This window comes from Cajanus cajan, chromosome 4 (genome assembly GCF_000230855.2).
Source record: "Cajanus cajan strain Asha chromosome 4, NIPB_CcT2T_4, whole genome shotgun sequence".
NCBI lineage: Eukaryota > Viridiplantae > Streptophyta > Magnoliopsida > Fabales > Fabaceae > Cajanus > Cajanus cajan.
The window spans coordinates 65,795,634-65,808,082 of NC_138520.1; positions in this window are offsets into that span (position 1 = coordinate 65,795,634).

A 12,449-nucleotide genomic window follows, 5' to 3' on the forward strand; every position below is an offset into this window, starting at 1 on the left:
CTAAATTTGTATATTATTTTTTTTTATCAATAAAACTTTATATTGTTTTAATTTTTTTGTATTCGAATAAATTTTTAAATTTACTTACTATTTTTGCAACAAATTAATTGTTCTAGTTTAACTTCATTCCAAATTTATATATTTAATATCTATACTTATAGGTTAATAAATAACACAATAATAAAGTTAATGTCGTATAAAATAATTTTAATTTTAATATTTAATTAAAATTGTAAATTTATTCATTGTTATTCGACTAATATTTTAGTTTGTGTATTAAAAAAATAAATATTAATGTATTACTAGATATAAACTTAAAATTATAATTAAAAATAATAAATATAAAATTTATACTTTAAGTTTATAAAATTTTTAAAAATAATTTAAATTGTGAGATTAGCTTAATTTTTAAATACAAATGAATAGGTTTTTATAAAAGTAAATGCATATAAATGAAAAGTAATAGAGATCAATAATCAAGGAAAATATTTTTTTAGGTAGTTACATAGACACTAGATAATAAGTAAAAGGAGATCGATTCAAATCAATTCTTAGACACCATTTTAACCTTCTGATTTTCATAAATTAGAAAATTTTAACTTGTTTTCATCATCAGTGTTTTTAAAAATTAAAGGATTATCAAATCAGTCTCATATCAAGCCAACTATTTGAATTTAATTTTAATGACTTGTTAATACACTAATAATAAGTATTTAAGATAAATTATAATAAGAATAAATATTTCAAAATTTAAATAATAAATAAATTATCTTATAATTAAAAATAAATTATAACTTCTATAATAGTCACACTTGAATTATAATATCTTTGACAAAGTGAACTCTTTTTTTTTTTGCCACAAATACAATTTTTTATGTTTAATAAAATTTGTATCCATAAAATTTTAAAATAAAAAAATAATTTTTGAAATATTAGTGTCAATTTTTTTGTGACAAACATATTTTAGTCACTATTAATAAAAATATAGTGACAACTTATTTTTTTGTCACTATTGCAAATAATATCAGTGACAAAATAAAATATAACCACTAATGATATATTATTAGTGACAAGTTTTACTTTCGTCACAATTTTTTAGTCATTACAAATAATATTTTTTGTAGTGGTCTTAAAGTTGTCAATTCTATTAAAGACCAATTAAAAACTTTTGGCTAAGTATTATTTTGAAGAATATTAAAGAGGAAGCCAAGGCAAGTAAATTGGTATAAAGTAGACATTAGAAGAGAGTTAATCTCTATTGAGTATATTGATGTAAAATCAATGATCCAATATAAGATTGCTAGCTACAATATTTTATGATCATACACTCAAAGTCTTGCATTAAAGTTTGTCTTTTTGATTTTATGACTTTGTGCACATTTAAGTTAGTCATGAATGGATTCATATTGAATCAATAAAGTTAGGACCCTATATTTCACTAAGAAAAGGTTACACATTGTAATACATGGAAGGAAATGTTTAATCTAAAATATAACCACCATGATTCATGTGTGACTATTTTTTTGGTGACAATATCAAGTTTAAGTTGACATGTTATGGCCATACTTGATTATCAAAAAAAAAGATTATCATTAATAATATATGAGCCAAGTGGAAGAATGTTAGAATATAAAAACTAAGTGGCTCATAAGTAGAATTGATATAATCGTTATAAGTTTCAAATTTCCTGCATTATTGGCTTTTAATGGAGGAGCCACATTAAAGGGTAGTTGCATTTTTTAGTTTATGAAGTGTAGATACCTAATTTCGTCCGGGGGCATATAAACAAGGAAATGGACCTCTGTTATGAAGGGAAGGTGCTCCCAAAGCATGCAAACAACAAGATAAGATATCAGAAGGCCTAAAGCCCAAATAAATTAGTTTTAGTGGCCCGGAACGGGCTGTTCCAAAATCAGAATAGGCCGTTCCAAGCCACAAAAAAGGCCTAAAAACCTAGTCTGGAACGGGCCGTTCCAAAACCAGAACGGGCAGTTCCAAACCAGGAGAAAGGCCAAAAAATAATAGGCTAGAACGGGCCGTTCCTAACTCAGAACGGGACGTTCCAAGATTAGAACGGGTCGTTCCAAGCTCATAAAAAGGGGGTTAAAACCTTAACTGGAATGCACCGTTCCCAAACCGGAACGGGCCGTTCCAAGTTATGAAAAAGGCCTAAAATTCCTTCTTTGGAACGGCCGTTCCAACCTAACCAAGTATGTGTTAATCCCATCGCTGGAACGGGCCGTTTCAATTTCAGAACAGGTCGTTCCAGTTATGAAATTAACACATAACAGCCAGATCCAGAACGGGTCGTTCCGATTTTGGAACGGGCCATTCTGGACCCTTTCTGAAGCCTATAAATAGATAGCTTGGGCTCATTTCTCAGGACTCCAAAAATTTCGTACAGACTCCTTAGGGGCTTGAAATTTCTCTCTTTTTCTCTCTCTTTCTCTCTTTTGTATTTCTTGAGATTTTGTGAGGCATTGTAGTGTGAAAGGTTGCCACAAAGCACCTAAATCTCCATATTTGAAGATTAATAGAGCTCGTTCAAGAGGTATTTCAGCTAATTTTCTTCTCTCTCTTTTATTTCTTATTTTTTATAAATATTGTTTATAATAAAAACAATCATGTAGACATTTTAGGGTCAATTGTATAATTTAAATTTCAAGCATGTAAATTGTTATTAATAAAAGGGAATTTAATATTTATATTATTATTGTTTATAACACTAACTTCATCATAGGGTACCAATTGAGGGCGTTGTAGGGGTGCTTAATACCTTCCCTACACGTAATCGACCCCCGAACCCAATTCTGGTTATCAAGGCCATTATTGAATTTTTAAAAAACCTTTTCTTTTTCCAATGTTTTGAGTAAAACATTGGTGGCGACTCCATGAACTCATTTTTCAAAACCATTAATTAAGGATTAGTCTAGTGTCCGGGCACTCCTTAATTGATGAGACTTTCAAAAGGATGTCTAAACCATTAGTTGCGAGATCGGAAATTGTCGGGTTGCGACAGATGGCGACTCCACTTGGGACGTTTAAAGAGGGTCAGACCCATTTAATTGATGAAGTTAATAAAATAAAAATAATAATTTAAATATTTTTCCCATTTACTTTGTTTGTTTTATTTGTTTGGCTTTCATATCTGTTTGCCTGTTTAAATTCAACACCTGTTTGAATAAAATTGTACACAATCCTTTGCACACAACAGTTCCCCATACACCCAGGGGCATGAGGGTATTAAATATAGGGAGTGGTTGACGTACGATCGACCCAAGTTTGGCCTTGGAGCCTGCGAGCCTTGTCGGAAATCACACTCAAGGTGATAAACCGGTTACTCTAGCCCGAAATACTGCGACAGACCTTAGAGTTTGCCAGGTGACAGCGACAGAGATACTGAGTCCCTATAATGGGGGCACCTTGGGGGCCTTAAGACCAGTGAGATTAGAACTGTCCTATACAATGCACTTTTCTTACAGGGACCACAGACCATGGATTTATACCGCTCGTGGATGTTTGATTGTTTGAGCATATGATTGTTGCATAGTTGTTTGTCAAAAAAGTTTGTCTGCCTTTTGTCATAATCCCTTTCTTTTGTCTAAAAATATACACAAAAATATAGTGAAGCGCTTATATGCTATACATATATTAGAACTGGTAGGAGTACTCGACAAAAATCAGTGCAACCTTTGTCATATCGTAAAATATTACGAAAAGGGGCACCGATGATGACCGACCTTCTAAGGATTGGTGTAACCTTTGTCATATCGTAAGATATTACGAAAAGGGACACCTACCTTCATAAGGGCAAGCATCATCCTGTCAAGAATCTCCTTCAATAGATCTATAAACAAGCATAATAGAAATCCATTGTTATCCCTCGAAGGTGGCTTCTCAACACTCCGTACTCACGAGGACCCAAAAAAGACAAGCTATGAAGGCACTAATGGAAAGGAACCGCGAGCTGAATGAAGAGCTTAGGCAGCTTAAGGAGCAAATGGCTCGAATGTGTGAAACTATGAGCAAGCTCCAACATGATGACTATAGCGCTAGTCACGTAGGAGACGCGTCCAAGGATCACCTAAATGCTTTGGAAGAGAGGTTAAGAGCGGTGGAAGGTCATAGCTTTGACATTCAGGAGGCCGCTAAAATGTGCTTGTACAGGATATCCAATTTCTGCCCAAGTTCAAAAGTCCTGACTTCCAAAAGTATACAGGATCCAGCTGTCCCAAAATGCATCTAACGATGTACTGCTGAAAGATGGCTGCCCATGTGGACAACGAGAAGCTCCTGATACACTGCTTTCAAGAGAGCTTATCGGATGTGGCCCTCAATTGGTACATGCAGCTGGAGGGAGGAAGGATCCAGACATGGAAGCAGCTCGCTGACGCTTTCTTGCAATGATACAAGTACAATATTGATCTCGTCCCCGACAGGTCTGATTTGCAAAGGTTAAGCAAGAAGGGGGATGAACCTTTCAAAGCGTATGCACAGAGTTGGAGGGAGCTGGCTGCACAAGTAGAGCCCTCGCTTTCCGACAAGGAGATGGTGACCTTGTTCATCAACTCTTTAACTGGCCCCTATTATGATAAGATGATAGGGAATACCTCTACCCTTTTCGCCGACATAGTCACTATAGGTGAAAGGGTCGAACAAGGCTTGAAGAGCGGGAGAATAGGAAAGACACCGACAAGCTACGATCCCAAAAAGTCCTACGGGAAGAAAAAGGAAGAAGGAGTTAACGCTGTTACTATAACTACTGGCACCCCCAACAATCGAGGCACGTCCCAATCTGAACCGTGGAAAGAGAAGGCAATGGATAAGATTCCTACCACCTATACAGAACTACTTCCTAAACCCTTGGAAGCCTCGATGCTGGTACGACTTCCACCGCTGAAAAGATTCAATCCCCCCTTTCCTACATGGTACAACCCCGAAGAGCGATGTGATTATCACTCTGGTTCCCCGGGGCATTCTGTGGAACGATGCAGGGCCCTCAAACTACAAGTACAGGGGCTTATCGACACTGGATGGTTGAAATTCGACACCAACACACCTAGTGTTGACAATCAGTCGCTCCCCAAGCACGAAGACTAAAAGCCTTGAAATGGTGCTGTTGGAAGACCGCCTGAATAGGGATGTTCATTAGGGATTCATGTTTTCTGTCATCATGAGTTTTATTATTTCATTGTTTTTAACCCACAACTCTGCCCAAGGTTGTGGGTTTCTGCAATAAAGGGCTGTAATGAATTTTTTTTCTTTTATAATAAAATACGTCATTTAGAAGTTGTGTCTATCCCATTTTCTCTCTTTATTTTCTTCTTTTCGTCATCCATGCATTAAAATTATAAACCTAAATACATAACCTAGTGAACATGGCTGAAGGAAACGAAGTTGAGCAAAATCTAAACTTGTGTTATGTATCACCCGAGCATGAGGAGAATCTGTCCCCCGAAATGCAAAGGTTGATGGACCAAGAGAATCGTATAATCCAACCCTATCAAGAGGAAGTTGAGCAGATTAATCTAGGGCAAGAAGAGGATAGAAAGGAAATATCAATCGGCACCAGGATGGCAAAGGAGGTCAGGAATCAATTGATCAACCTCTTGAAGGAATATGTTGATGTCGTCGCTTGGTCTTATCACGACATGCCAGGGTTAGACCGCGAAATTGTTGATCACAAATTGCCCATAAAAAACAGGATTCCTCCAGTAAAGCAAAAACTTCGAAGGATCAAACCTGAGTGGTCCCTCAAAATAAAGGAAGAAGTCCAAAAATAACTAGATGTTGGGTTTTTGGTTGTATCTCAGTATCCTGAATGGCTTGCGAACATAGTGCCCGTACTAAAGAAGAACGGGAAAATACGAGTTTGTGTGGACTATCGAGATCTAAATCGAGCCAGTCCTAAAGACGACTTCCCACTACCACACATTGACGTGCTCGTAGACAACACATCTACGAACACTATTTTCTCATTTATGGACAGATATTCGGGATATAACCAGATCAAGATGGCCATCGAAGATCAAGAGAAGACTTCTTTCATCACTCCTTGGGGCACCTTCTGTTACCGGGTGATGCCTTTTGGTTTGAGAATTGCAGGGGCAACCTATCAAAGAGCAATAGTAACCCTATTTCATGACATGATCCACAAGGAGGTAGCGTTGTATGTAGATGACATGATTGCTATGTTGAAAGATGAAAATGATCATCTTATCCACCTAAGGAAACTGTTCAATCGGCTTCGTAAGTACAAATTAAAGCTAAATCCTACCAAATGTACTTTTGGAGTCCGATCAGGAAAATTCCTTGGGTTCATCGTTAGTGAAAAGGGGATAGAAGTGGATCCAGACAAAACCAGAGCCATAATAGAAATGCTGCCCCCTAGGACAGAAAAGGAGGTCAGGGGATTTCTTGGTAGGGTGAATTATATAGCTCGTTTCATATCTCAGTTGACTGACACATGCGCTCCCATCTTTAAGCTGCTCCGAAAGAATCAACCCGTGGAATGGAATAAAGAATGCCAAATTGCTTTCGATAAGATTAAGCAATGTCTCATCAATCCACCAATATTGATGCCTCCTATTGAAGGAGAACCTCTCATCCTATACCTCACGGTCTTGGAGGATTCCATGGGATGTATGCTAGGACAGTTAAACAAGACTGGTAATCAAGAAAGAGCTATCTATTACTTGAGCAAGAAGTTTACCGATTACGAAGCTCGGTATTCTCCTTTAGAGAAAACATGTTGTGCCTTGGTGTGGGCCACCCAGCGGCTAAGACAGTACATGCTGAGACATACCACCCAGTTAATATCCAAAATGGATCCTATCAAGTACCTACTATTGAAAATTCTGTTCTGGTTGGGAGAATTGCCAGATGGCAGGTTTTGCTATCAGAATATGATATTGTATATGTCTCGCAAAAGGCAATCAAAGGTAGTGTCCTGGCCGATCATTTAGCAAATGGACCAATCAAGGACGAATACATGGTCAAGGAGGAATTCCACGATGAAGAAATATTGACCTTGAAGGATGAGCCAAAAAAGCAAAGTCAAAATGAATCCTGGTCGATGTTCTTCGACGGGGCCTCCAATATAATGGGGCACGGAATAGAAGCCATACTGATATCGTCCCAAGGAAAACATACCCCGGTAACAGCAAGGTGGGACTTTGAATGCACCAACAACATGGTTGAATATGAAGCTTGTATACTGGGTCTATAGGATGTGCTTGATAACGAAGTCACCAAACTAGAAGTCTACGGCGATTTAGCTTTGGTGATATACCAGCTACGAGATGAATGGGAAACGAAGGACTACAAATTAATCCCCTATCGAGCATACGTTCAGGATTTGATGTCTCAATTTGAATCCATGAACTTTGAGCATACCCCGAGAGAGGGGAATCAGTTAGCAGATGCGTTGGCCACACTATCATCCATGTTTGCTATAAAAGAGGGATGTGAAATACCGGTCATCAGAATCAAACGACATGAGACACAAGCTCATTGTTGTACACTGGAGGAAAAGAAGGATGGCCATCCTTGGTATTTTGACATCCATCAATACATCAAAGAAGGGAAATACCCAGTCGGGGTATTTGACAATGACAAGAAAACAATCAGACGAAGGGCTATTGGATTCGTACTACATGAGAACATCTTGTACAAGAAGAGTTTTGATTCCATCTTGTTAAGATGTATTTGTCAGAAGGAGTCTCAATCGTTAATGAAGGAAGTCCACGAAGGAACCTTCGGTACCCATATAGCTGGATAGGTCATGGCCAGAAAGATCATGAGGGCAGGATACTTTTGGTCCACTATGGAGAAGGATTGCATCTCGTATGCTAGGAAGTGCCACAAATGCCAAATATACGCTGATAATATCCAAGTCCCACCAAGTGAGCTCAATGTAATGGCCTCGCCCTGGCCTTTCTCGATGTGGGGCATGGACGTCATTGGACCCATTGAACCCAAGGCCTCAAATGGACATAGATTCATTCTTGTGGCTATTGATTATTTCACCAAATGGGTTGAAGCCACGCCATACGCACATGTAACCCGTAAAGTGGTAGTCAATTTTGTCAAAAAAAACATAATATGTCATTATGGAATACCTGACAAAATTATAACAGATAATGGGTCCAACCTCAACAACAAGATGATGACTGAATTATGTGACTCTTTCAAGGTTCAACATCATAACTCCTCCCCTTATAGGCCAAAAATGAATGGGGCAGTCGAGGCAGCCAATAAGAATATCAAGAAGATCGTTCAAAAAATGGTCGTTACATATAAAGATTGGCATGAAATGCTACCTTACACATTGCATGGGTACAGAACATCCGTTCGCACATCGACGGGCGCCACCCCTTTTTCCTTAGTATATGGGATGGAGGCAGTCTTGCCTATTGAAGTGGAAATTCCTTCTTTGAGATTACTCACGGAGGCAAAGCTCCCAGAAACCGAATGGGTTCGAACCAGATTTGACCAATTAAATCTCATAGAAGAGAAAAGGTTAGACGCTATTTGTCACGGGCAAACATATCAAAGGAGAATCAAGAGAGCCTTCGACAAGAGAGTCCAACCACGACCATTTGAAGAGGGGGATCTAGTACTCAGGAAACTTCTACCAGTACAGAAGGATAAGATAGGGAAATGGGCACCAAACTATGAAGGCCCATACGTGGTCAAGCGAGCCTTTTCTAGAGGAGCATTGATCCTCACTAACATGGATGGTGAAGAACTCACTTACCCAGTAAACTCTGATGCCATTAAGAAGTTCTATGCTTAAGCGCAAAAAAAAAACAAAGGCGTTAAAGCAAGACGAACGGACAACCTAGAAGCCCTATCACCTTCTATAGAAGTCAAGAAATTACTTGAAGCGGTACTGATCAGACGACTAGGAGGATGCCAAGCTTCGTTTCTTAAAGTCATGATTGCTCAAGCCCAGACACCAGCCAAACTCAGTCAATTTTTTTCAAACCTCCTCTTGTAACCCTACTTGAAATTTTTTTATTTGCAATAAAATATCATTCTTCTCAGTTGTTTCAACCTTTATCTTTAAATGACGTGTTTTGGTATTAAAGAGAAAAATCAAAACAACCCAGAAAAAAAAAGGGCCACCTGATACCAATAGATTTCTAAAAAGCTTAAACACATATGTATGGCATACAGAAAAGCGCGCACTTGAAATAAATAACTTCACATCAAAAGGGAATTATCCAAAAGGATAGTAGGCTGCAAACATTTTCAATCCATGCATGCATCATGAATAAAATCTCTAAAGAAAGCAATCAAGAAGGGAGCCACGTGTGAAGGGGCAAAACTCTTCCCTCACAACAGAGATCAGACAAGGTCAAGTAAATCCTTTACAATGACCAGCCATAGACAAAAAAAAGGGTAAGTTTCGTACATGTTGAAAAAGCCGAAGCATTTAAAAAATAGCAGAAAAAGGTAAGCTTCAAATGTGAAAAAGCCGAAGCTAAATAAAGAAATGAAAAAAAAAAAACCTACAACAAGAAGGTGCCTGGAGAGGCATCACAATACTCACATGGCAGGGGCAACACTAGAATCCCTGTCATCCATCTATCTCTGCCCACCAACACAGGGGCACATCAAACATCTTCTGCCCATCCACTTAGGGGCAGTCTTTCATCCTACAACACCCAGAAGAAGACATCAAGTACAAGATCAGAAAAGGTTGCTAGATCCTCAAAACTAGTACAAGATCGGTAAGGGTTGCTAGATCCCCAAAACTAGTACAAGATCAGTAAGGGTTGCTAGATCCCTAAAACTAGTACAAGATCAGTAAGGGTTGCTAGATCCCTAAAACTAGTACAAGATCAGTAAGGGTTGCTAGATCCCCAAAACTAGTACAAGATTAGAAAAGGGTTGCTAGATCCCTAAAACTAGTACAAGATCGGTAAGGGTTGCTAGATCCCCAAAACTAGTACAAGATTAGAAAAGGGTTGCTAGATCCCTAAAACTAGTACAAGATCGGTAAGGGTTGCTAGATCCCTAAAACTAGTACAAGATCAGTAAGGTTGCTAGATCCCCAAAACTAGTACAAGATCGGTAAGGGTTGCTAGATCCCTAAAACTAGTACAAGATCGGTAAGGGTTGCTAGACCCCAAAACTAGTAGTGGGCCGGCTGAAGCCCTAAATATTAGTCCAGCTTGGAGAGGCTGAGCTCAGAATATACTCCCTCTTTAGCAAGCTACAAATAAAAAAACACACTACCATGAGACAAATAGAAGCAGTAGAAAGCATCTACATCAAGACTAGAAGCCTAGATGTTTTGGTTTACCATCTTTATCACCCGACAAAGTATATAAACCAACACTCAATTTCTCTTAGGGACAAGGATACGGGTAAACACCATCTACCCGAAGGAAATGGTGTGGGGCATCTACACTATTGAAGTAAAGGAGAAGATTCTGACATAGCAAGCGACATAGGGCATTCACATGGATCTTGAAGCCTAGATGTTTCGGTTCACCATCCTTGACACCTAATAGAGCATATAATCCAACACTCAGTTTCTCCATGGGGCAAGGATATAGGGAACACCGTCTACCAGAAGGAAACAACGTGAATGTATCTATTGTCAAAACAAGAGTGAAGATCCAAATTTTCACCTCACTATCACAAGAGAAACAATGGAGCTTCTACTCGAAGACTAAAGATCAGGTGTATAATTTGTCAGCCTTGTTACCCAATAGAGTACATAACTGCTCTAAAGGGTGAGGATACGAGCAAATACACCTATCCAAGGGAAGCAACGTAGAAGCGTCACACAAAGAGACAAAGAGAAGACTCGGACAAAATGTCTACGTCTCTACTGACCTTTGGAAAAGCAACACATTACTATTCCAAAGGACAAGTAAAGAGGGACAGCTGTAGATACCCAATTTCGTCCGGGGGCATACAAACAAGGAAATGGACCTCTGTTATGAAGGGAAGGAGCTCTCGAAGCATGCAAACAACAAGATAGGATATCAGAAGGCCTAAAGCCCAAATAAATTAGTTTTAGTGGCCCGGAACGGGCTGTTCCAAAATCGGAACGGGCCGTTCCAAGCCACAAAAAAGGCCTAAAAACCTAGTCTGGAACGGGCCGTTCCAAACTAGGAGAAAGGCCAAAAAATAATAGGCTAGAACGGGTCGTTCCTAACCCAGAACGGGGCGTTCCAAAATTGGAACAGGCCATTCCAAGATTAGAACGGGTCGTTCCAAGCTCATAAAAAGGGAGTTAAAACCTTAACTGGAACGGACCGTTCCTAAACCGGAACGGGCTGTTTCAAGTTATGGAAAAGGCCTAAAATTCCTTCTTTGGAACGACCGTTCCATCCTAACCAAGTATGTGTTAATCCCATCGCTGGAACGGGCCGTTCCAATTTCAGAACGGGCCGTTCCAGTTACGAAATTAACACATAATGGCCAGATCCAGAACGGGCCATTCCGATTTTAGAACGGCCCGTTCTGGACCCTTTCTGAAGCCTATAAATAGACAGCTTGGGTTCATTTCCCAGGACTCCAAAAATTTCGTACAGACTCCTTAGGGGCTCGAAATTTCTCTCTTTTTCTCTCTCTTTCTCTCTTTTGTATTTCTTGAGATTTTGTGAGGCATTGTAGTGTGAAAGGTTGCCACAAAGTACCTAAATCTCCATATTTGAAGATTAATAGAGCTCGTTCAAGAGGTATTTCAGCTAATTTTCTTCTCTCTCTTTTATTTCTTATTTTTGATAAATATTATTTATAATAAAAGCAATCATGTAGACATTTTAGGGTCAATTGTATAATTTAAATTTCAAGCATGTAAATTGTTATTAATAAAAGGGGATTTAATATTTATATTATTATTTTTTATAACGCTAACTTCATCATGGGTACCAATTGAGGGCGTTGTAGGGGTACTTAATACCTTCCCTACACGTAATCGACCCCCGAACCCAATTCTAGTTTTCAAGGCCATTATTGAATTTTTAAAAAACCTTTTCTTTTTCCAATATTTTGAGTAAAACATTGGTGGCGACTCCATGAACTCATTTTTCAAAATCATTAATTAAGGATTAGTCTGGTGTTCGGACATTCCTTAATTGATGAGACTTTCAAAAGGATGTCTAAACCATTAGTTGCGAGATCGAAAATTTTCGGGTTGCGACATGAAGGGGTCTCTAGCCTTGCCTATATAATGTTTGGGATACTCCATTGATTCACACATTCAGAAAAGACTAAGGCTAGAAGACTTCTTTATTCTCTCTAAATTTTCTTTCTCTAATATTTGTATGGTTTCTTTGTAATAATAATGGCTACAAGTGGAGGTATGTTTCCACATTATACTCTATGTTATTTATTCTTATTCTGTAATCTATATCAAGGACCGATAATCAAGTAATGAATATTTTATTATATTCATCAAAAGAGGTCCAATAGAAATCGCTTGG